Raw genomic sequence first — 26893 nt, forward strand, 5'->3', positions numbered from 1 at the left:
GAAGAAATGCATTGGCAGGGAAGCAACATCTAGTAACATATTTCCCAAGGAACTTGGACTAGTTCTGGGAGGGTGAAGGCAGTGAGGAAAAGCCTGGGTACATATTTCAACAGACAGGAGACAGCCAAGCAGAGCAGAGCCTAGACCTCAAAGGGGCATCCCCTGTATGCTTCATTCCCAAATACGTAAAAGTATTTATTAAGACCCTACTCTGTTCCCCTGAGCACCCTAGTTTTCTTTAATATTCCAAGTATGGATCCATGGGTTGATCTGAACCTTTCAAGATGTTTCTGTTTGTAGTGGGTTATATTTTTCTTGAGCATAATGAATACTATATTAGTCTGTTCTCACACTGCTATAAAGAACTACCTGAGACTGGGTAATTTATAAAGAAAATGTGTAACTGACTCACAATTCCACAAGTTATACAAGAGGCACAGGGGAGGCCTTCAGAAACTTACAATCATGGCCGAAGGGTGAAGGGGAAGCAAGCACGTCTTCACATGGTGGCAGAACAAGAAAGAAGGGGAAAGTGCTACACACTTTCAGACAACCAGATCTCAAGAGAACTCACTCACTCTCATGAGAACAGCAAGGGGGAACTCCACCCCCATGGTCCAGTCACCTCCCACCAGGTCCTCCTTCAACATTGGGAACTACCATTCCACATGAGATCAGGGTGGGGACTCAGAGCCAAACTATATCAAATACCATAAGTGCTACTTAAAGATAATCATAATAAGTATTTGTTGAGTGTTCACTATACATAGGTACTGTCTAAGCACTTTATACACATTAGCAACCTTAAAACAGGATGCTGTTGTCCTTATTTTATGGAAAGGAAGTGGTAGCTTGCCCAAGGCCCACAGTTAGTAATGGTAGAGTCTGTCCCCAGAGTCCCTACTTTTGGCCACTATACCACTGGCCTTCTCTAAACTCTGCTAGGGGACACCAGGAATTAAAGAGAACCCTAAAAGGAAAATGAAACCCGGGCTAAACAGTTGAGGACAACTTATACATCTACAACCCACACATATGTAGATGCCACACAGTTAAAATACAAACTGCTACAGTCAGGGGGATGACTAATGATGTGACACAGGAAGTAGCACAGGAAGTAATCCTAGAGGACTATTTCTCAGCTCAAGGGAAGGTTCCTAATGGAGAGACTCACCTCAGAGGTTTCTCTTTTACTACTGAATGAATAACAGCTGTTGTTATTTTTCACCTAATCCTTTTTATAGTCTCTGAAAGTCCACCTACAATAACCCTTTCAGGTATTATCAAGAAGTACTGCCCCTGGCTGAGCCCACTAGGGCTTTCATGACAACCCCAAGGCCATACTGTAAGGGGTTGCTCGGGCCTCTAACAAAATGTACAAGAATAAAGCTGCTTCCTACTGAGGTAAGACAATGTGGCCAAATCAGGGATTATTTCTAGCTCTCCTGTCCACTCAAACCTGGGAGGATTCTGTAGGATACTTTTACAGAAGTCGGTCCTTTACAAGGAGTCGGGGGTGGGGAGGGATTCTAGTCAGATTGGAGGTCTTATTAGCCAGGTTCTCCTTGAGGTTTTGCTCAAAAGCCAGAGAAGGGGGGTTGCTCATTCACACGCAGCCCCCTGTAAATGTGACTAGAGATATAGGTCCATCGTCAATATTAAGGCCTTTCAGCTATCATCAGTGGAGTTTATTTCACAGTCATATTCCCTGAGGTTCACATAGCACTTTGCTGTTTGAATAAACACGTTCGATTGTGTGGTTGAACTGATTCTCCAAAAAACCCCAGGACATAGGTATTCATTATCCCCATGTTCCAGATGGGAAATTATCCCATATCACCTGCAGGTCCCACAGCCAGAAAGTGGCAGAGCCAGGGCTCAAATCACTCACTGAAACCACCTCTGCAAAGAAATTTAAGAAGCAATTCTCTCTCTTTGCACAGTAGGGAAAGCACAGAATCTCAGACAGGCTAACGCTGTTGTTCCGTTCCTCAGATCCCATTTGCAGTGTAGGTCTGGGTCTCTCCTGTGGGATTCAACTCTATAAATCCCTTGACAGCAAGTGAGCCCTCAGTCTAACCGCACCGTGACCCACAACTCAGGCATGGGAAGGCCTCAGCTGCCTGCAGGAAACACAGCCATGATCTGACCCAAATGAAATGCACTCCCACTCTCCAAGCCTCCCTGACAGAGCCCATCAGCAGCCGGAGGAGGAAGAGTCTCCCTGACTCACCCTAGTGTCTGCTCTGCTCCATGCCTGAGAGAGAGCTCCTCTAATACCAGTTCTGGCCCAAACAAAGTCAAAGGACACCAAAAGTCAAAGGCCATCAGCTCTAGGCTCCAACTCATGTTCTGTACTGGGGTCCTGGGGCCATCACTCCCTTTACCTGCCCACTTAGATTCAAGGTGCTAACACCTGCCTGTCCTAAGAACCCTCCCCACCACCCACAATCCCGCCAGACTCCTGACTGCTGGTGTCTTCCCGGCCTTGGCCCATTTCTTGGTGCTCGTCAGTCTGTGTAGATTTTTAATATGTCCTTTTGCTTTTCATGTCTGCTAACTATCCTGATGGGACCTGCCTTCTGGGGCCAATGCTTCAAATCACTTACCTTCTCTCCCAACTAGCTCACTCGACCTCACCACCCACCTCCTTCTTATCTCTGCCACCTGGGCCACAGTAGACCATCGTTATATCTATTTGTCTTTCACTTAACAAATAATTAGTAAGCACAACAGGGCCCCTTGCCACCACAGCAGTGAGAGATAAAGGCAACAAAGACAGGATCCTGGGCTAAATAGCCACTCAACAATTAAAGATACATAACCTGGGTCTTAAACAATTTTGTGTTTACCCCATAACACACAGTTTACCCATATAACAAGCCCACACATGTACCCCGAACCTAAAATAAAAGTTAAAATAATAATAATTTTGTGTTTCTATTCTTCCCTTCCAAATAGATAATATGCCTCTGAGAGTAAGAACCATGTCTCCTACTTGTCCCACTTTGCCTCCCCCAACTGTAAGTACTCCACATGGAGCCTTTCCCCAGTGCTTGCTAGAAGAGGCCAGTACTTCCATCCCACCCATTTTTAAGAATAATGGCATAAACAGCTTATCTCTACCTACCTACTTGCAAAATGAGAATATGGAAAGCAGAAGGTGGAAGAAGGAGGAAGGGAGTCTGCCTGAAAGGCTCACCTAAGAAGGAATGGACACTCACCTCTCCCATCATCCTCTAGCCTGCCTCAGGATGCTTTCCAAAAAAGTATTCAAGGCCCTGTCAGATGAGGTAGTGGTTGAGAATGTGGGCTCTGGAGCCAGGCTGCCTGGATTCAAATCTCAGTGTTACCACTGGCTACCTGTGGCCTTGGGCAAGTCACTTAATTGCTTAGAGTAATACCTACCTCACAGGGTTATGGTGCAGATTAAAGACTGAATAAGAGTTAATATATGTTTTGGTGGTTTTACAATACCACCATAAAATTCTTTTACCTTCTCTCTTTAAAAGGGACCTAAGAGCATCCTTCATCTCCCACTAAATGTGTGATGTACTTAATGACTTGCTTCTAAATGACTAGAATATGGCAAAAAGTGATGGTGTGTGACTTCCAGGGCTAGGTCACATAAGGCATTGTGAACTCCTCTTTATTCTTTCTCTGAGAAAGCACTCAATCTGGAAGCCAGCTGCCATGCTGTGAGGATGCTCAAGCAGCCCTACAGAGAGGTCCATGTGGCAAGGAACTCAGGTCTCCAGCCAACAACCATGTAGTCTGCCATTGTGGAGGTTGCTCCTCCAGTCCCAGGTAAGCCTTTAGCTGACTGCAGCCCTAGCAAGATCTTGATTATAAGCTCATGAGAAACCCTGAGCCAGAACCATCCAACTAAGCCATTCCTGATTCTTGACCCATGGAAATTATGTCATATAAGAAGTGTTTGTTGTTTTAAACTGGTACATTTTTGAATAATTTATTTCATAGCAATCAATATTATATATGTGAAGAATTAATACATATAAAGGGTTAACAGAGACTTGGAACAGTTTCTGGCATATACAAAATGCTCAGTATTATTTTTTATAATAATAAGACTAGGCTACGTACTGTTCCCCAAGTTTATCATACATTTTAAAATTTAGAGAAATAGAACTTAAGCACCAAAATCAATAATGATTGTAATGGATTATAAACCATTGAATAAAATAGAAAATAGTAAGTCCATGCTGACATAAATGAATAAATAAACAAACACATAAAGGAGAGATGAAAACTCTATCTTGCAGTAGAATTCCAAATAATAAAGGTAGAGTGAATGAAGGAATTATAAAATCACATATTTGACAAAACATAATGCTAAAACTAGAGGGTGAATGTTTGATGAGGAATTGAATATTTATGCAGTCTCAAATGAGTGCCACAAAATGCTATTAAATACTAATTAATTAATGAGAACAAAATACTTGTTAATTAACTTTGCAAAGGAGAAACCTGGCAGATACCACCTTAATCAACTGATAAATGTCAAACATCACCAGTAATGGGACAAATCAACATCACATGCCTGCTGATACACTGCATTGAAAAGAACTCCCATGGGTCAGAGCCTCTCTTGCTCATCGCATTATTCCCAACGGTGGTTCATATGCAGCGGCAGCTCCTGGTTCCTGGGCACTGTGTACCAGACACTGTACCAAAAAGCACCAGACATGCATCATCTCATTGGATCTTCACTTTGCCTCTAAGCTCTGAGAAGTGAAACAACTTGTCCAAGGTCACATGAGCGACAAGAGGCAGAGGTAGGATATAAACCCTGCTCTATGTCCCTATTGGACTGGCTCCCTTGGGCACTCAATAAATGCTGAATTGAGCCCTTTCTGCAGCTCCAAGAGGTTTCTGGGAAACCAGGGTAGTTTCCCGGGACAGAGTTGCATTCTCCTTTCCTTTGATAAATATCAGCACCAGCAATAAGAGGGAGAAAAGTGCTAGATGTCAAATCCAAAGATTGCAGTTTCAGCTCTGCTCCTCATGCACAGGGATCTCACTCACACTGGCTGGGTCTCCATCTGCCCCAACTAGACCAGGCCAGCGGTTTTCAAACTTCTTTTAGCAGCCAAATTTTTTTTTTTTTTTTAGCAAACCCTTTTGCAAAACCTCAGCATGGAATCATTCACAATAGCCGAAAGGTAGAAGCAACCCAGGTGTCCATGAACAGATGACTGGATGAACAAAGTGTGCTATATCAATACAGTGGAATTGTCTTAATCCTTCAAAGACAGGATATTCTGATATATGCCACAACATGAATGAACTTGAAGACATGCTAAGTGAAATAAGCCAGTCACAAAAGGGAAAAGCTGTATGACTCTACTTTATGTTATCTCTATACTGTATGAAGGACCTAGTTAAGTTCATAGAGACAGAGAGTAGAATGCTGGGTGCCCAGGACTTAGAGAAGTGGGGAGTGGGTATCAGTTAGGGAAGAAGAAAAAGTTGGGGAGATGGATAAAGGTGATAGTTGCACAAGAATATGAACGTACTTAATGCCACTGAACTGCACACTTAAAAACGGTTAAAATGCCAAATTTTATGTCTATTTTGCCACAATTCAATAAATAAAAATAAGCTCAATATATGCAAAGATGAAGCAAAAATAAGGAATGGGATATTAAGATGCCCCCTTTATACACCTCCCCTCAAGATAACTGCAAAGAATCCCCCTCCCTGAGTAGTACATGGGTGGTTTCAATCCTAATATTTGGGGCTCTGAGAGCAACATCTGCCTGTGGAACCTGCTGCCAAAAATTTTGAATCCTGAGCGAACCCTGCTCCTTCTGTTCCACTTGCAGGCTGCTGTGATTAAGCCCTGCAAGATAAACCACAGTGAGGACAATACCTCCAACACAGGGACAAAGGCTCCAGGACAACCTGGCAGGTGGGAGCACACATGGTGGGGGGAGCTGGCCATGGCGAAGCACCAAGGGTAGGCAAGGCTAAGAAGCATGAGCTCTGGAACCCAGCAGTATGGCTGGACCCTGGGCAAGTGATTAACCTCGCTGAGCCTCAGTTTCCATGACTGAAAAGGCAACAATAATGGGACTACTTATCTTGTAGGGTGTGGAGGTTTAGTTGAAATAGTGTAAATGACTCCAAAGAAGGAAGCCAGTATGGCAGAGGCAGTGTCTGGCAGTGGTCAAGTGTTGGGATTTGGAGGCAAGCTGAATTCTAGTTTCAGCTCTGCCACTTACCAGCTGTATGATTTGGAGAAAGTTACTCACCCTGTCTGTGCTTCACTTTCTGCACCCATAAAAAGAGGGTGGTTGTTGTACCCACTTCTTAGATTATTACTAAGACTAAGTGGGCCGATACAAGTAGAACAATTCCTGGGACATAGTAAGTGTTCAATAAACATGAACAATTACTGTTAGCATCACTGGCCCAGGCCTCAGTCTGCCCAGGCTGCCTACAGCAGCAGCCCTGGCTGAGATCAAGAGGGATGGAGATACATGACAGGGGCCAGTCTGTCTGAACCAAACCCAACACAGGCATCAGTGCTTACTCTCATGGGAGAGAGTACTTCCAACCTGCAGCTCCCAGCTAAGGCAGCAGAGCCTGGGGCCTGATCCAGGGTGGTTCAACCAACCAAGGAAGCAGAAGAGAAGGAAATAAGATTGTTTTCCAGTTTTCCCTCAAAAACAAGCTGAGGGTGTGGGCCCCTTCACTGGTCTGACATTTGCTCGGCTTTTGGCTGTGACTGAAGGCGTTTTGAAAGTGGCTGCCCCTTGGCCTCCCCCTCAGTCTTGGCCTGTGGCTCATCACTGAAGTGGGGCTAAATATAAGCCATGCGGTTGCTCAGGCCTAGCTGGAAGGCTGCCACTGTCAAAGCAGAGGGGGCCAAGAAGGTATGGTACACAGGAAAAAGGAGGTAGACCCCAAAGGGCTTCCAGATATTGAGATCACCTGGCCTGAACCACTGCAAGGATCTCTGTTCCATGCCCTGAGCTGCAGCAGGTTGTAGAATTAGGGCCTCTGCACAGTCAGGGCTGGGGTGAGTCAGAGACCCTGGGATCCCACCGGTGAGAAGAATCCCTATAGGAAACACTGACACTCCCAGTGGGAACCCTTGCCATTGTCACCACTGGGGTAGACTCTGCTCAACTCCTTCCAGATGAGGAAGTTGGGGTTTAGTAACATTGTTTCCATTTGCATCCACTATTACAGGCACTGTATGAAGCTCCTCAGATGCAGCATCTCCTTTAATGCTCCCAGCAACTACTATTCTTTCTGCATTATTACAACTCACATAGCTGGAAAGTGGTATGGCAGGATATAAAACGAGGCTGATCTTTTTTTTTTTTTTTTTTTTTTTTTTTGAGACGGAGTTTCACTCGTTTCCCAGGCTGGAGTGCAATGGCACGACCTCAGCTCACCGCAACCTCCGCCTCCTGGGTTCAGGCAATTCTCCTGCCTCAGCCTCCTGAGTAGCCGGGATTACAGGCATGTGCCACCATGCCCAGCCAATTTTTTGCATTCTTAGTAGAGATGGGGTTTCACCATGTTGACCAGGATGGTCTCGATCTCCTGACCTTGTGATCCACCTGCCTCGGCCTCCCAAAGTGCTGGGATTACAGGCATGAGCCACCGCGCCCGGCCCCAAGGCTGATCTTTTTTAAGACCTGAGGCATTTAAACACTGCAGTCAATCATATAATAAAGTGGGGGACCTGATGGCTCCTTGTCACTCAGCAACTGGTGCTAGTGCTGAGCTTGGACCCCAAATCTTCTGACACCCAGACTATGTTTTTTATTTATTGTTTATTTATTTTGAGATGGAGTCTCACTCTGTTGCCCAGGCAAGAGTGTAATGGTGTGATCTCAGCTCACCACAACCTCTGCCCCCTAGGTTCAAGTGATTCTCATGCCTCTGCCTCCAGGTGGGACTACAAGTGTGTACCACCATGTCTGGCTAATTTTTGTGTTTTTAGCAGAGATGGGGTTTTGCCATGTTGGCCAGGCTGGTCTTGAACTCCTGACCTCAAGTGATCCACTCACCTCAGCTTCCCAAAGTGCTGGGATTACAGGTGTGAGCCACCACACTCAGCCCCACCCTAACTATTTTACAAAACTTACACACACTCACATATGCACATGGTTATTCTGACAGCTCAGAGGCATCTGATACAGCACCTACTAAGCGTCTCCTTGCTGGCTGAACACATACCATCTTCCTTGCCACACAATATAGGTATTTCAGGTAAATAACATGGCCACTCAGTACTTCAGATATTCTCTATTATTGTATACTGCACGTCACAGTTAGGTTATCTTCCCTTTGATTCACAGAGAAATAAATCCTCCTTTTACAGATAAGAACACACATAAAGTCATGCTTGGTAAATAAGCCAGTAAGAGGGTCCCTGTGGCTACAAACCCAATGCCAGCCCAGCCTGTTTCCCTGCCCCATCTCTGGGTAACCAGGTGAGTGGAGTCCCATGATCCTATACATTTTGGAGTCAGCACTTGCCCTATGGTTCCCTTGGGGAAATGCAGAGGCAAGCTGGGCTTAGCTAGGGTAGAAGGTCAGGCCTTTGAGCCAGGAGAATGCCCCAGGGCCTGGGTCCCCTGGCAGTCTCCAGCACCATGTTCAGAGGAGAAAAGGGGCCCCTCAGGGGGGACCTATCTTCCTGCCAGGAAGGGAGGATCATGCTACCTGGGTCTGAGAAAGAACCATGCTGTAGCAAGATGCCCACCATGCTGGCCAGTAAGTCAGGTAGCCATGGGGCCCTTCCCAAGGAAGGCCTCAGCACAAGCTTCATACCCAGCTCCAGAGAAAGGCCAAAAGTGCATAAGCCCCTTTCCTATCATCCTTCTCGGCTCCTCACCCGCTCCTTCATCATCCCTGTGAGCCACAAACCCCACCAAGGCATCGTTCCTGCCTCCCGGTTCTCGCAGCCTTTCCAGTTCCTTTCTGATCTTTGTTTCTTCTGCTCTATTGCAAAGATACTGCCTCGCAGACTTAGCTCTTTTCAGGGTTCTGATCACATCACCCCTCCTCCTTAAAACCCATCTGTGACTTCTCTTAGTTCTTAATATAAATGCCAAAATCTTCAGCAGAACCCTCAAGGCCTTGTGTGCTTGCCCCTGTTTATCTCCCAATGCGCCTCCTCCTTGCCACCCCCACCCTGCTCAGCCATACCTGCATTCTTCAGTCTCTCCATCCTGAGGGCCTTTGCATGCATGGTTGCATTGGTCTTCAGTGCTCCTTTAACCTGGCTAACCCATTCAGCGTCCAATCACTATTTGTCCTTCCTTGAATCCTCAGCTAGGTCAGAAGCCTTGTGAAATCCTCTCACAGATCTGAATTCTGCTCCTTCAGAGTCTTATCTCAAGTTGTAATCATACATCTTACACATGTGATTATCTGATTAATGAGGAAAAAAAACCCATGAGAGGGGGTGCTATATCTATTTTCACTTATCACTGTATCACCATCAATCAATACTTGTTGAATACAGAATAGTGAGTGAATGAGTAGTGAATGAATGAATCTTCTACCTTACCACCTAAACCCAAGTCTAGCCTTCCTCGGCACCACCATGCCCATCACAGCCTTTCCCTGTGAAAAATCTCCATCTCCCTGCTCTCATGCATTCAATCTATAGCCTTTCTTCCTCCGCACCCTTCAGTTAAACCTTCACACTAGGTCTGAGCTCCAGGAAAAGACATCATGCCTGTTTCCTTCACCTCTGTAACCCCAGTACCTAACACAGAAGAATGTTGAATGAATGACTTCTCATCTTTGAAGCTATCTGGGCCACAATGCTAGATGGTCCCACAAATTTGGTTATCCTCTTTGTTCACAAAGATAGAATTTTAGCTGGGTTCATCACTGCCCCCAGAATAAAAATCTCCAGCTTCCCTTCCAGTTAAAGGTGTCCATGTGACTAAGAGTTTTCCAGTGGAATGTGAGTGGATGTGATAGTGACCAGCCTCAACATGTAGATGAATGAAACATTCTAGAAAATGGCAGAGCAACAATGTAGAAGGAACCAGGTCATTGAATGGCCTCATGAAGCAAAGCCTCCATGACAGCTTAAACCAGAGAGAAATCGACTTCTATCCCATTCAATAATAGTACTTTGGGGTGTTTCTATTCTAACACATACCTCGTTATTTACAGACCTACAAACCACAGCAAATGTAAACTTGGCAGCCAGCACACAGCCTTCCTCATGACTTCCACCCTTGCAGTCATCTGGGGCCATAGAAATATCCACGCTGATGAGCATTTTCATCCTCACTAATCAAACTGTCCTCTATTTCACCCCTTCTTAGAACCCACTCATATGGCCCCACCCTGACCTTCTCAACTCCCAGGAACTGCCCTACCTCTGAAATTCTCAACTGGAAAACCCCTTTTTCTAGCTACAACTTCTCATTCCTCTGTTTCTACCTGACTCAACTCTCCCCATTCTTCAGCCCCCTGGAGACCTCTAGTCCTCTGGCTCTTAATTCTTCTGCAAACCAGCAGCCTTGAGACATGATACTCTCCTACCATCAGCAGGAGCTCACCTGCGGCAGCAACTGGGACAGGTGAAGGGGAGGATTGATCCTCGGAGCTGAGGGTGGTCCTGCAGTGGGATGTGCTGGTTTTAAGAAACATCCCTGGATGTCCAACTTCAGGAAGAGAATCCAGCTCCTCAACTCTACTCTGCAGCATCTGCTGAAGACCATCAACTCATCCCACTTCAGATTGAAAGCAAAAACCATTTTCTCTATGTCTACACAAGAGCCCAGCCTAAACATCTTTTAGTCCTCAGCATGCCTAGCTGTTTTCTTCCCACCCTACTCCTCCCTCAATACTACCTCCAAGCACACTCCGCAGAAGCAGAAAATACCTCCAGGGAACAAGTAAAACCACCTAATGACAAATAATGGTAGTTACAGCATTTGTACAGCCCTTTCCAATTCACAAAGTGCTTTTCTCACAGACATTAGCTCATTGACTCCCCCACCACAAGCCTATGCAGAGGTACCATTCTCCCTACTCTGCAGGTGAGTAAAAGGAAACCTGGAGAGGTTGAGACACATCCAAGGGTACAACTAGTAAGTGGCACCACGTCTTTGTCAACAGGAGTGAAACAAAGTCAGAAGTGAGGACTAAAATGCAGTCTCGACTTAGCCCAATAGTCCATCAAAGAGAGCTGGCCCCAGGTCTTCTCTAGTCCTTTGCTTGGATCTGGAAAAACTCAGACATTTCTGCTTGAAGCCCCATTTTTGCTAGTGGCAGGAGCCCAACCATCAGCTCTGCTGTCAACTGCTCCAAGTGTGCTCAGAAGTCACCTGATTGGTCAGAAGCAACCCCACCCCACTCAGGACTCGAGCTGAGGCCTACAGGAGAATCCAGTGCATATGTGCCCTCCCTCACTGAAACCAAGGCCCAGCACATCATGCATGAGCAGGATGTGCAGTTCCTGCAGCTGGTTTCAGAATGAATTCTTTGTTTCCATTCACCTGTGCTTTTTAACACCCACTTAACAACTTCCAAAGGCCCAGAGGTGGCAGAATAAAATTACTTAGAATAAAAGACATTCCAAATGGAGACCTCTTTCTGGGTTTTCAGCCATCTCTTTGTACGTGCTTGGAGGCAAGCCAACTAAAAGATGTGCTTCTAAAACCAACTAAGCTGTTAAGTGACAAACTGGTCCTGCAGATATGAGTAAAGAGGGGAGAAAAAGGGAAAACCTATTGATTCATAATCTCTCTGTCATTCATTTTTCGGGCCCCTACTCAGCCAGACTGGCACAGACTGGCAATAATGAATATGCAATTGATATTCTGATATGTTGCAGTGGTTAAGAACATAAACCCTGGAGCCAGACCCTGTGGTGCCTGTGCAGGAGTTAGAGAAAGGTGTCCCTTCCTCCCGACAGTCACAGCTCTGCACCCAGGTGAGAGCAAGACTTCAGCCTCAACTGGTCCTTCCACCCTTGTGGACCCTTGTACAGTGCACAGCCAGCACAACTGTACATGGTAGCACTAATTTCAATCCCAGCTATTGTATAACCCTGGGCAAGTTTCTGAGTCTCTCTGTGGATCTATCTGTTCATCTAGGAAATGAGCATAGTAATAGTATCTATCTTATAATATCAGGGAGGATGCACAGAAAGTGCTTAGCACAGAACCTGACTGCAAAAAAGCACTTTGTAAGTACTATTATAATCACTATGTATGAGACACAGCCCCTGCCCTTGTGGAGTTGACAGTCTGTGGGAGAGGCAGATTATAAAAACATTATATCTGTTTATACCCAGGGTTGAAGGTAGGGGTAGCAGGACCCGAGTTAGAAAACTGCTCTTGAAAGGTGAGTAGGAATTCAACCAGCAGAGAAAAGGTGGGCATGGGAAGAAGACCATTCAAGGCTTTGAGAACAGTATGTATGAAGGCAGAGGAGTTACATGTCGTTGCATGTTCCAGGAACAGTGTGTGAGAAGTTCCCACACTATTAACTACTAATTACGAACTTCTGCTGAGCTGAAGTGCACAATAAGTGAGTAAACAACTCCCTCCAGGTGCCAAACTTATAAATCCCAACGCTTGGGAAACTCAAAGTAGCCATACTTGGTGCCAACTAGGCCAACGCCTTGTGAAGTTGACAATGGCTTTGAATTCACCACCACCACATTCGTCAGGTTACTTCAGGACCTGGAATGTTATTGCTTGCTAGAGAACCACTAAATTAGTTTCCTCTGGTACAGAGGGAAGATCGGTGCTTTCTGAAAGGGAGGATGGGTTGGGGGAAAGCCCTGGAAGTCAGGGTTCCTGGGTTCCTGCCCCACCTTCTAGGCAAGTCACTGTCCCCTTTCCTGAGCCTCAGTTTCCTCTCCTGTAAAATGAAGGGGGCTGGGCTGGAGTTTCTTCAAACTGGGAGACAGTACACCTAACTGCTTAGAGCCTAGACTTCAAAGTCAGACAGGCCTGTGTTGACATGTGTTAAGGGAACAAAATGAGGATTTAATCTATGTAAAACACCTAACACCACCCCATAGGAAGCACAGAAGAAATGATAGATTTGATCACTGCTGTTTAGACAGTGATGGTGTGTGGGATGTGTCAGTGAATGTCTGTAGACCAAACAGCCCCCAGTCTCACACCTCTCAAATCTATAAACCAAAACTCTTTGACAGTTGGGAAGTTTTTGAGCCTGCCAAAGCCCTGCATCAGGTGAGTGCAATGGACTCCATACACTTCAGACTTGGTAACACTGTCTTTGTGCTTGGCTTGAATGAACTTTCCACGTTTTTTTACGTGGAAAACACTCATATGACAGCCTCTGAGTGGCAGTGCGGGGAGTAAGAGGGATAGGGGCGGGAGGATTCAAGGGGAAAGAAACTCTCCAGCAGCAAAAGAATGTGACTCACACCCTGACGCAACAGAAAACAGATGACCTGAGCAGAGGTGGACTACTTTTTAGGAAGTTGCACTCAAATGGTATTCATGACTCCAAATGAAGGTTTTAGCACGTGGTCCCTGAAGACTCATGGACATTCTCGGTGGTTCTGATTATGAATGATGCTGAGCTCAACCACTGCAAAATGTTCCCAGCATATCCTTTCCTCTGCACCTTCGCCCAGTGAGGCAGATGCTCCTATGGAGCCGGTTCACAGGCTTGGGTCTGAGGCCCAGGGAGATGAGGGCACATGCCGAGGGTCACATGCCACAGAGACCTGCCCTCCAGCCTCAGTACTGCTCCTCTCCCCGAAGCCCTTCGCTTGCTGATGTATAATGAGCGCTGTCTCAGGATTGGGGGAGCCACAAAAAGTCCTGGGCCAGACACTGCCCTCATGCTCCAGCCTGCTGGCAGGGCAGGGCCATAGGATTCAGGCCTGTTCTGTCCCTCAGCAGCAGGACAGTGCATGCATCTGAGGAGTGCCGATCCTGGCCTTGGGCAGTCAGCTTCTACCAGCTGTGTCCTGCTATAGATGACCTGACCCTTCAGGGCCTGGGTCCCATACTAGAATATTGTGGAAGAGGAACCCAAGAACCCTTGAGGCCCCAGCAGCCTCCACAGAACCCCATAAGAACCCGAAAAAGTCCTGGCAACCTGATGTTCCCTGTCCCTCACTCCTGGAAGAGAACGTGTTACTCCTCGAGCCACAGGCAAAGGCCAAGGGGCCCTCAAACCATCCAATCTTCTCCAGGGGCAGCCTCCAGTGCATGGAAAGAGCATGAGGCTGGGTCAGAGGCCTGTGTTTAAACCCCTGCCTACCACTTAAGACAATTCTGGAACATCTGTGAGCCTCAGTTCTCTCCTCTCCTAAATGGGAATGGCCACAGTGCTAATCACACAAGATTGCCCTAAGGGTCAAGTGAGATAACAAATGAGAAGGACTTTTTCTGTGAACTGGAAAGCTCTATAAAAATAGAGTGGGATTATGAGTCTTATTATCCCTCGCATGGCTTTACATGACTCGGAAGGACGTCCAAAAGTTTCTCATTAGAACCTTATTAAAATTCTTATTAAAGTCTTATTTAAAGTTTTTTATTAAAATATTTGCCTGGATGCTTCAAAATAGCCCCTGTGTGTCCCAACTAAATATGATGTGAAGGAACCAGATAGCTCAAGTGCACTGACCCGTACTCAGAGGTGAGAGGCTCTGATGGCATCCAAATACTGCATTCATTTCCGGGGGCTTCCCCAACAGCCTCCTGGTCTAGGTGGCTTAAGCAACCGAAATGTATTGCCTCAGTTCTGGAGGCCGGAAGAGATCAAGGTATTTGTCGGTGAGGCTGGTTCCTTCCGAGGCTGTGAGGGTAAATCTATTCTATGCCCCTGTCCCTGCTTCTGGGACTGCCTGCAATCTGTGGCATTTCTAGTCTCCTGTTGCATCTCTGGTGTCATGCTCCCATCCATGGCTGTCTCCTTGTGTACGTCTGTCCCTGTGTCCCAATTCTCCCTTTTTATGACATTGGGTATAGTGGATTAAAAACGATCCGAATGACCTCTTTTTTCTTTTTTTTTTTTTTTTTTTTAATTGAAACAGCATCTCACTCTGTTGCCCAGGCTGGAATGCAGTGGTGCAATCTCCACTCACTGCAACCTCTGCCTCCTGGGCTCAAGCAATTCTCCCATCTCAGCCTCCTAGGTAACTGGGACTATAGGCACATGTCACCATGCCCAGCTAATGGCTAATTTTTTGTAGAAACAGTGTCTAACCATGTCACCGAGGCTGGTCTTGAACTCTGGGCTCAAGTGATCCACCCACCTCAGCTTCCTAAAGTGCTGGGATTACAGGCGTGAACCACTGCACCTGCCCAAATTACCTCATTTTAACTTGATTACTTCTGTAAAGATGCTATTTCCAAATAAGGTCACATTCACCAGTACAGGGGTTAGGACTTGAAAATCTTTGGGTGAGGGACACAATCTAATCCGTTACCAATACCTTCCCCCAAACCTCTCAGGCACTCAGAGCCTGGATCCCCAGCTCCTGTCTGCCTCCTCACATGCCATCTCTCATCTGTTTCCAGCCAAGTTCTGGGCCAGCCACAGTAAAATGTCCAACCCATGACTTTAGGACTAACCCCTCTCTGGCCCCAGGAGATGGCCCTCTCCTTGGCACTTGATGGAAGAGCCACAGATAAAATGTCATAGGCTTAAAATGACAAAGTGCACAGATCCTCCACTCACAGTGATAGAGAGAGATGGGGAGTGAAAGGGGTGAGTGCAGGCTAAAGACAGAGACAGGATATGCCCTGGAAAGAGGCCCTGATAAGGGGCCATTGCAGAGGCTATGTCTAATGCAGTAGAAGAGACTCGAGGTGGCACAGGGATGCTGCAGGCAGGGAGGCCAGAGGGAGAGGTAAACAGAAACAGTCATGTGAGAGGAAGCTGGGAAGCTACCAAGGCAAACAGGAGAGGTGGTGGGGCATGGCTTGCAGCCACAAGCCCCTAAGCACTGTGCACCAGGGCCAGTGGAGTCAGCTGGCCTGGAGCAGAGATGCTGCTTGCATTGCTGGGAGGTTTGGCCACATCTGGCCCAGCTCTGAGCTGGGTGCTTCCCATATTCCCTGCTTAGGAGGCAACAGGGCAGGAAAGCTTCAGCAGGCCAAAAGGGGCAGCACTGCACACAGATGTTTACAAGCGCTTTGTGCGGCAACCACATACGCAGAGGGCAGGCTTGCATGTTGAGCGCAAAGTCCTAAAGCCGGGGCTATGTCTCACTCTGGCAGACCCCAGATGACTCCCTGCTTAGATGGTCTTGGGGCATAGCCAGTGAACGCACTGCCCTCCTTCAGGAGAGTATCTGTTTGAGAGTTGCTGACATCTACTAAGATAGGCAAGGAAGGGCCAAACATAAAACAGTTCCTGCACTTAAGCCGCTCACTGGCCAGTGGGAGAAACAGCTGAGCAAAGAGGCAGTTTGAATGAACTGGAATAAGAGCAGAGAGGAGAAGATGACAGGGAGAGCTGGGCCTGGAGGCTGGCAGGTTGCTTCCTGGAGAAGGAGGCACTGAAGCAGCAGTCTAAGCACCAGCCCCTCCAACTTGCCAACTCTGTCGCACTCCAGTGGCTTCACACGTTGTTCCTTCTGCCTGGACCCTCCCCATCCCTGCCCACCTCTTCTCCCCATTCTTCAGGCCACTTCCTGAGACCTGACCATCATCCCTGCCACTCACCTCCACCTCTGCCATAATTCTCTCCCCCGAACATGGCTCTTTCCCATCACAGGACATATTGTAGTCTCTTAGTAAACATATATTAGAGTTTGCTTCTTAACATTACCCCCAGACCATGGGGACCAAGTTCATGCCCACTGCAGCCCAGCACAGTGCCAGGCGCATGGTTATGCTCAAAAAGCACTCATCGGTACCAAAGTGTTCGCAGCAGCACCATTCACAATAGCCACAGGGCAGAAGCAGCCCATAAGTCTATCCACAGATGGATGGGTCAACCAGATGCTGTCTAGGCACACAATGAGGTACAACTCAGCCTTCAAAAGGAAGAGACTACTGAGTGCTACCACATGGATGGACCTTGGCGCCAGTATGCTAAGTGAAATAAGCCAGTCACAAAAGGACAAATCCTGTAAGGATCCACTTACATGAGGTACCCAGAGGAGCCAGATTCATTGACAGGCACTGGGGGAAGGAGGGAATGAGGAGTTATTGTTTGATTTGTACAGTTTCAGTTTTGCAGGTTGAAAAGAGTTCTAGAGACAGACATTGGTGACGGCTGCACAGCACTGTGATGTATTTAATCCCTCTGAATTCTACATTTTAAAATGGTTAAGATGGTACATTTTCTGCTATGTGTTTTTTAATCACAATTAAAATAATGTTTTAAAGGGGGGAAGTGTTTAACAAATGAGTAAATGAGGAAGTAAAGATGGGAGGAAGGAGGAAAGGAAACAGGGAGGGAGGAAGCCAGGAGGAGGGAGTAGGGAAGGAGGGGAGGAGGCTGAAGACAGAAGGAAGGGAGAAAGGCCACAGCCACCACTATTTAGTAAGCACCAACTCTGTGGCAGGCACTGCACTGAAGGCTTCATACTGATCATCTCACTGAATCTACCAGCAAAGACCCACAGGCAAGAGGTTACCTAAGGTTCCAGGACCCATGAAAGAATTCCAGCTTCACCTGACCTTTTGCCCAAAGAGGAGTCGCACCCCTAGGAGGGTGAGGGGGCTGGAATCTGCTACTTCTCCAGGGGGACTCCTTGGGTCTTTAACAACATGTGACATTTGCAAAGCTCTCCCCGTGTTTTTCATCTAATTTGATCCTCCCAGGCACCTCGGGAGGAGGAATTAGTACTCACAGCTGACAGAGGAGGAAACGGAGGGCAGTAGAATGCAAGTGTAGGCTTGTTCCTGAGGCTCATGTGCGTGACTGAGGCTCACACGAGAAACAGGAGCAGCTTGGCAAAGGTAGACACCAGGAAGGCATCCTTCTGCAGACTAGGAGGACTGTGTGCAGGGGTGGGGGTGATGGCACTCTGTGTATGCAGGCTCTGCTGGGCTGTGGTCCGCAAAGCCCAAGGGAGCCCGGTGAGCAGGCACCTCATTCCCACGGTCCCTCTTCCCCCGAAACTCCCCAGGATGCTTAGGAATACAGACACCTCACTGCCCTGTCAGCGAAACACTTAGGAGGCTGATAATGCCTTGCCTGTCAGCCAGATGTTCCAGCATCATTTAAGCATGAGCTTAAATCCCAAGCCAAAATAATTTTGTTAATTAAAAAAAGAAAGAACTCCTCCATATCTCAGAACTCCCACAGCAGGGTGGTTTCTATCTATAAGAGGGCATTTCATCTGCCTTGTCCTTTGGTTTCTTATGGTTTCTTCTTCACTGATCTGTCTCCCCCACTAGACGATGGGTGTCCTCGGAAAAGAGACAGCATTTTATTTGCCTCTGTATCCCCAATTCCTAGCACAAGCCAGGGCCACGGAAAGTCCTGGGTAAACATTTATAGAAAATATGCATTTTGCTGTGAACTCATCATGAACATGACACAGAGCCCTATTCCCCTGAGGGAAGACATAGCTGGATGATCCCAGGAGGACCCAGCATGGGGAGTCCTCAAGGTGGGGCAGCTCAGGGCAAGGCTGGTCTGCTATAGGGAAAAGCTGGGGCTCTGAGTACCCCCAGGCAACAAGGATGCAGCTCTGTGCTGCATTCTTGGCACTCCCAGCACCACACCTGGCACAGGAAATATTTGTGGAGTTGAGCCTGTGCCAGGTCTACATTCTTTCTGTTCTAGACCCAGTCAATGGGAATCAACACTTCACCAGCACATCCCAAACCAGGTGTGGTCCTTAGGTTGCATCTACATGTTTAGAGGGAAAAAGGGCTCCATTATCAGCAAAGGTGATTCCCCACCTCTTGAGGGCTTAAAGTGCATAGACACATCAGATTGGCAGGGATTGAGCACCAAATCTACTGTTTCCTAGAAGAGAGCTTGGGATTCTTAATATCTCCACATGTTCATTTCTCTTCTGTAACACAGGGTGATAATGGCATCTGTCACACAAGGATATGATGAGATGGCGTGAAAATGCATATGAAGGGCCTCATAAGGTACCCACCAGGTAGAAAACCCTTCATAAATGGCAGTTATACTAATGATCACATGAAATAAATATTACTATTATTAGTGTATGTTGTGACTCTCCAAAAGGAGCAGATTAGACAGGGTTCCCCAGATTTACTTGACCACAGATTTTACCCATCAGGAATCGTCCAAGGGACTCCTGTGTTAGTCCATTCTTGCATTGCTATAAAGAAATGCCTGAGGGTGGGTAATTTATAAGAAAAGAAGCTTAATTGGCTCATGGTTCTGCTTAATTGGCTCATACAGGAAGCATGGGAGCATCTGCTTCTGGGGAGGCCTCAGGAGGCTTCCACTCATGGCTGAAGGCAAAGTGGGAGCAAGGTGGGGTTGGGGAGGAGCCACACACTTTTAAACAACTGTATCTCTAGAGAACTCATCAAGGAGATGGGCCAAGCCATTCATGAGGGATCCCACTCCCATGACCCAAACACCTCCCACCAGGCCCTACCTCCAACAGTGGGGATCACACTTTAACATGAGATTTGGGCAGGGACAAATATCCAAACTATATCAACTCCTCTTAAAAGACATCAACATAAGTCAATAGCAGTAAGATTGTCAGGAAAGCTGGCCTGGGAGGACCTCATTTGCACAGCCTTGCTGCTAATGCCTTGATTTTTCTATTTTGTTTTTATCCTGAGATTCTTAACCTGAAGTTAAGAGACAAGCTCTAGGAAAGTGAATGCAACTAAAACTGCAGGGAAAATCATGTGTTCACGGACACACATTCACCCACCAACTGCTGGGCACCAGCTACGTGCCAGACACCCTACTGGGTGATGTGGACACACAAGGAAGCAAAGACAGGTCCCTCCTGTTACGGAGTCTCCATTCTGGTGAGATAGACAGATACAACCAAATAATCCTGTAAGAAATTTACAACTTCAGCTGAAATAGGGATGAAGAGGTTCACAGTGCAATTAGAACATATGTAAAGGGAGGCAATAACTAGGTCAGAGGGAGCAGCAAGTTCAAGGCCCTCTGGAGGGAGGAAGCATGGTGAGTGCAAGGAGCATCAAGGAGGCCAGTGGAACTGGCTGGGAACATGGAGGAGGCAGGAGAGATGGTGCAGCCCTCAGAGCCCATGCCACAGAGTCAGGCCCATGTGCCTTTCTGGGAAGGGAGTCTGTGATTTTCATGTATACTCAAAGGGCTCCATGATCCTAATACAGTTGAGAGGAGCTCCGCTGTCAGGGGCCCAGGGTCCTGGCTTCATTTGAAGATAGTCAGACCAGCCATTGGGTGCCAAGGAGAGCATCTGTGGTTTTTGTCTGTCCAATATTTATGCTCTCTTTTCTGGCATCAATACTTCTTTTTTTCTTTAGGGAAAATCACCCCTTTCCATTCTTACTCCTTGTGGCTTCTGTAGAATTAACTACTCCTACTCTAAAGAAGACTATGCAACCCCGGTCTGGCCAATAGGAGGAGGGCATCTCCTGGCCATAGGAATAGATCCTGAGATGGACACACGACCAATCAGGACCAACAGGCATCTGTCCCATGACTTCTGCAGGAACTGCTAGCAGCTGCTCTCCTTCTGCAGGTTGGTAGGCTTGAAGAAAGTAAGGCACGGTGGCTCACACCTGTAATCCCAGCTCTTTGGGAGGCTGAGGTAGGCAGATTGCTTGAGTCCAGGAGTTCAAGAACAGCCTGGGTAACATGGTGAAACCCTGTCTCTACTAAAAATACAAAAATGAGCAGGGTGTGATGACACACACCAGTAGTCCCAGCTACTTGGGAGGATGAGGTGGGAGGATCACTTGAGCCTGGCAGGCAGAGGTTGCAGTGAGCTGAGATTGTGCCACTGCACTCCAGCTTGGGCAACAGAGCCAGACCCTATCTCAAAAAAAATTAAAAACAAAAAGAAAAGTAGGTAAGCTTGAGGCAGCTGGCGGTCACTTTGAGATCTCAAACACTGAGGCTACCTGTGACAGAAGGCATCACTGAGGAAAGTGGTGCTGAGAAATGGAGAGAGACAGATCCTTGAGGGTACATGTGAACCTCTGGACCTAGGCCTTCCTATAATTACAACTCTCCCTGGATTTTCCAATCACATGAGCCAATAAATGCCTGATTCCAGCCAGTTTGAATTGTGTTTCTGATACTTGCAACCAACAGTTTCTCCTGATAGATCTCTCCACAGTTTGAAAAACTGAGACCCAGAGAGGACTCAACCATCCAACTTCCCAAAGCCAGACAGTCGCATAGCACCTGGGCCTGTGGACCCCCAGGCCGGTGCTCCTGCAGCAGGCTGGCAACATGACTGACACACCCAATGCCTCCCATGGCGTGGACTCCTCCCTTCTTCTCCTTTGTCCTCCTCCCAGGCCCTAGGGATAAGCACTGTGCCCCTCTCCTAACCTCAAGGCTCCAGAAAGAAAAACAAATAGGACAGGATCTTTGTTCCACCCAGACCCGGAGATGTCTCTGTGTACTAATTTCCTTCTGTGGCCGGGACGTGGGCAGCTCAGTGAACCCTCAGGCCACAGCTGCAACAGTTGCCCAAACCAACTTCACCTCCCTTGCTGCACTGACAGCCCTCTGAGGCCCTGCCCAACTTACCTGATCCCTTCCTGCCCCAAGTCTCCTGTCCATACCAGCCTCTGTCCTTCTCAGCTTCCAATCCTGCCCATCAAACAAGATCCATTCACCCAATAACTCCAGGCTTCAGGACACCATCTCTTCTTGAGACGCACAGTCCCAGTTGCCTGGGTCACTCTCTGGGGGTTGGAAGGGGCTTGATTCCTGCCAGTATATGCCCTTCCTACTCGATTGCATAATTTCTGGCTGTTTCAGGCATGTTATGTTGAGATGCACAATTGGATGAGATGTGCAGGTAGCACCGAGGCTGCCAGTCTAGGCTCTGGAATCAGCCATACCTGAGTTCAAAGCCTGGCTCTGCCTCTTCCTAAAAAAGCAACCTTGAGCAAGTTACTTATCCTTGCCGAGTCTCCATTTTTTACACCTGGAAAGTAGAGGTAATAATAGGCATCAAAGGGTTTAACTTAGTTCTTGGCACTTAGTAAGCACCTGGCAAATGTTAGTTATTAATGCTGCTGATGTTGAAAATGTCATCAGATACCATCACCAATGGATGCCTGGTGGCTATAGCCACCAGATAAAATAGAGTGAGGTCACAACAAGAAGGTGACCATTTCGTTCTCGTTCCTGCTTCTGCTCTTCACTCTCCCGAAGGCTTTGCTTTCTCCTCTGAACAATGGGTATAATGGCGCTTCCGGGCCTCTCTCACAAGGAGATTGAGAGAATCAACTGAGGGCATAATACCTAACAACATCACCTCCATAGAGTGTTACAGTTTGCAACACACTTCCAAAGCACGATGTTGGCCTTTGTAAGACATAACTGTGAAGATGCAGAGGTCAAGCGACTAGCCCAGGGCCACATAGCTACCAAGTGGGAGAATTAAGGCTTGTATACCCTCTTCGGACTGTCCCATTCAGTACTGTGTCCCTGAGGTCCAGGACAGGGCTAGATGCCCGGTAGACACTTGAGTTCTCTCTCCACAGAGCCACACTGCCTCCCAAGATGCAGCCTACCAGGCCAACACTTCTGGGGCATCCCCATTGCACTTGGCACAGTGCAATGTGTTAGAAAGAGCTCCTGAACTGAACAGCACTCCAAGACATTCCAGAGAAAGGGAGGGAAAGAATGGCTTCTACCACCTTTCACAGCTACCAAGAGAGGTGTGGCCCAGGGAGGACACATTGTCAGTCACCTCAGCAGTGCAGGGAACAAGACTGAGGAGGGGACACTTGAGGCTCAGGAAGGACAAGTGGCCATTGCTAGGGAATTTTAATAGGCAGACAGCTGCCCTCAAGACAGGCTGTTTGGTTCCCACCCACAGAAAGATACAGAGAGTTAATAAGAGTTATGGTGGGGTGAGCGGGAAGCCACAGGAAGCGAGGCCAGGAGGAAGTTATTCTCAGTCTGTATATTCCCCTCACCCCCTCCTCTCCCACCACTTTTCTTTTGGCGGAGAAGCAGGCCACCGCATTATGAACCCTCAGCCACCAAGATGAACTCAAGGAGCAAGGTGGGGAGGGCAGGCCCAGAGGCTGACTTCGAGTCTGGTCCAGTTCCTGCGGGCAAGTTTCACCACAGCAACCGGAGTGGAAGGCATGGGCAAAAGCTGTACCCTGCAATCACACAAGAAACCCAAACACACGCATCCTCTCTAAGTCCTGTGTGCTCTTCAAACCCTCACTCAGACTTCATCTCCTCCGTGAATCTGTCCTCGGCTAGGGCTATTCCCAGGGAGCTTTAACCTGTCTGAATGCAGCCCCAAGAGCAGATCCCCGTTTCCACTGTAGAACCTGAGATGAACATGGCATCAGGAGCCCACCTGCCAGCACCTCCAGTGAATGCCAGTGAGTCCCTCCTTGGCATCCCAAGTACATTGTCCACTGGCTTCGCTTGGGCATTTCTCAACAACCGGAAGCCCATGATCTCACAAGAAAGCCCAGCCCACTGGATAACAGAAATTGTGTTCAGACAACAGATGTCTGGAGACACAGAGGCAGACATGGGCAGTAGCAAAAAAGCACATGTGATTTGGAAGCAGGAAACCTGGCTTGCAACCCCAGCTCTGTAAAGCCTCAAGCAGAGCCACTTACTTCTTTAAATTTTGGGTTCCTCCTTTGTAAAATAAGAATAATAATATACCTACACTTCTCAGGGCTGCTGAGAGAATCAGAAATGCACCGGGAAGTGTCACGTGCTGCACAGGTGGGTGGTATTATTCAAAGACTTGAGAAGGTAAACATGAGACCCCAAGAAATTCCCAGCATAGGCCATTTCTTTAGTTTAAAGCATTGAAGGGCCAGCCAAATGGGAAGATAATGGTATTTGTTTTCTCTTGTTGGTGAGACAAATTTCCACAACTTAGCTACCTCATACAACATGAGTTTATTATCTCACCGTTCTGTGGCTCAGAAGTCCAGGTTGACTCAGGGGGTTTTTTGCTTAGAGTCTTATCAGGCTGAGCTCCTATTGGAAGATTCTAGGAAGAATCTGCTTCTTCATGAATGGTGGCTGTGGCTGTGGCCAAATCAAATTCCTTGCAGTTGTAGGACTGAGGTTTCCTGGCTAGCTGCCATCAGGGGGTGCCCTCTGCTCCTCAGACCTCTCCAGTCTCTGTGCCTGGGCCCAGACATCTCAGAGCTAGGGAGGGTGAATGCGTTGTAACCTTCTGATATTTCCTTCTGGTGCCCCAACTCTTCTGCCTCCAGCCAGAGAAAGTTCTCTGTTTTTTAAGGGCTCATGTGATTAGACTGGACACATCAGATAATCCAGGATAATCTCCATCTTTTAAAATTGTTACAGGTTGAATTGTAAGCCTCCAAAGAGATGGACTGAAGTCCTCATCCCAATAACTCAGAATGTGACCTTAATTTTAAAAAGGGTCTTACATGAGCCAGGAGCAATCGCTCATGCCTGTAATCCCAGCACTTTGGGAGGCCAAGGAGGGTGGATCACTTGAGACCAGGAGTTCAAGACCAGCATGGCCAACATGGTGAAACCCTGTCTACTAAAACTTGGCCATTTTCCTGGTCCCTTCCTTGGCCTCCTCCGTCCTCAGATTCCCAGTCAATGGCTCTTCCCTCTGTTCAATGAGTCAGGTAATGCCAAAGCATTGGGACTGATAGTCATTGGGTGAGTTTGAGAGACAGAAGAATGTCTCCTCAGAGATCCTGGGACCCTGTGAATGTTGTTTCACACAACAAAAATGATTTTGCAGATGTAATTAAAATCTTTGGGCTGGGCATGGTGGCTCTCACCTCTACTCCTAGCACTTTAGGAGACTGAGGTGGGAGAATCACAGAAGGCCAGGAGTTGAAGAACAACCTGGGCAACACTACTAAAAATACAAAAAATTTGCCAGGCGTGGTGGCACATGCCTGTAGTCCCAGCTACTCAGGAGGCTGAGGCATGAGAATCACTTGAACCCAGGAGGCAGAGGTTGCAATGAGCCAATATTATACCACTGTACTCCAGCCTGGGCAACAGAGCAAGACCCTGTCTCAAAAAAACAAAGTAAATATCTACTAATTTGGGGGAATTAATTAATTAAAATAAAAAATTAAAAGGCTCTTACAGAAGTCATCGAGTTAAAATGAGGTCATTAGGGAAGGTCCTGATCCAGTATGACTGATATCATTGTATAAAGGGGAAATTTGGACAGAGGCACACAGAGGTGATGGAAAGACACACAGTGGGGACACAGCCATGGAACCAAAGTGAGGCATCTATAACCCAAGGCACACCAGAAACCAGAAAAGGCCAGGAAGGATTCTCACCCAGATCCAACAGAGAGAGCAAGGTCTTCCTGATATGGCGATTTCAGACATTCACCCTTGAAAACCATAAGATAATACATTTCTGTGGGTTTTAAACCACCCATTTTTTGATGCTGTGTTATAGCACTTCTGGGACACTGATACAAATATTTATTTTTAAATTTTTAAAATTTTTATTTGTTTGTTTTATAGAGATAGGATCTTGCTCTATCACCCAGGCTGAAGTACAGTGGCACAAAGCAGCTCACTGCACCCTTGAACTCTTGGGCTCAAGTGATCCTCCTGCCTTAGCCTCCCAAGTAGCTGGGACTACAGTCATGTGCCACCATGCCTGGTTAATTTTTCTAAAATGTTTATAGAGATGGAGGTCTCACTGTGTTGCCCAAGCTGGTCTCGAACTCCTGGCCTCAAGTGATCCTCCCACCTCAGCCTCCCCAAGTGCTGAGAGTATAGGCAAGAGCCATAATGCCCAGCCCAAAGATTTTAATTATATCTGCAAAGTCCTTTTTGTGGTGTGAAATAACATTCACAGGTTCCCAGGATCTCTGGGGAAACATTCTTCTGTTTCCCAAACTCACCCATTGACTATCGGTCCTTAATATTTGGGCATTATCAGACTCATTGAATAGAGGGAAGAGCCATTGACTGGAACCTGAGAGAGGAGGAGGCCCAGGAGGGGAGCAGGAAAATGGCCAAGTTGCAAAAACAGCTGATCTGATGCCACATTGTCATGAACAGCAGGCACAGGGCTGGCAGGGAAAAGTGTGCATGGTGCAGCCATGGTGCCTGGGTCAAACCCTGCTACCACATCTTTGTACCTTACTGAGTCTCACATCCCTCTCCCTGTGAAAGCAAATTATAAATGTATACAACATCTAACTTCACAAAGATGCAAGAATTAAATGAGGTCATGAAAACATGGAATATCTGGCACTTACTATAGAGCCTGGCATATAGTAAGCATTCAAGAAAATCTAGTCATTATGATTGTGTATCTATTATACAGATGTTTAATTATGCATATATAAAACATTGTACACACACACAAGTCTGGGAGAATACACAGTACAATGTTAAAACAGTACTTACTCGGGGTAGATGGCAAAGGCTTTCCATTTTTACTTTATATACCTCTAGAATATTTGAATTTTTATAGCAAGTATGCATTGCTTTTATAATTTAAAGCTATTCTTAAGAACACACAGCTCCCTAGGAAACTGGTTGAACATGTCTTTCCACATGGTTGTGTTATATATAGTACTAAAACACAAATTTGCTATCACACATACACATACACACGCACACACACACTATACTGTTCACCTAAAGACCTTCTCAGTCTCTCTAGCCTTAATCCCCAGCCCCCGCCCCTCAGCCCCTACAGCTGTACCCTGAGATGAAACTCAATCCTCTGCTGCTTGCCTCTTTTGTGAAGCCAGATATAGCACTGACTCCAGCCCTTCCAGGTTCTC

At 47.0% G+C, this 26893-nt stretch overlaps 1 protein-coding gene and 1 long non-coding RNA gene across 13 annotated transcripts in view; one reads left to right on the forward strand and one right to left on the reverse strand.

Annotated features, from left to right (window-relative positions):
- Positions 1-26893, reverse strand: part of SRGAP3 (SLIT-ROBO Rho GTPase activating protein 3) — a 267844-nt gene that overhangs the window by 177714 nt on the left and 63237 nt on the right. The gene's annotated exons all lie outside the window — the stretch shown is intronic.
- On the forward strand, positions 1280-3781 carry LOC118148058 (uncharacterized). Its single transcript, XR_008476812.2, has 3 exons — positions 1280-1404; positions 2962-3023; positions 3670-3781. It is a non-coding gene; the product is annotated as an uncharacterized LOC118148058 (long non-coding RNA).

This window comes from Callithrix jacchus, chromosome 15 (assembly GCF_049354715.1).
Source record: "Callithrix jacchus isolate 240 chromosome 15, calJac240_pri, whole genome shotgun sequence".
NCBI lineage: Eukaryota > Metazoa > Chordata > Mammalia > Primates > Cebidae > Callithrix > Callithrix jacchus.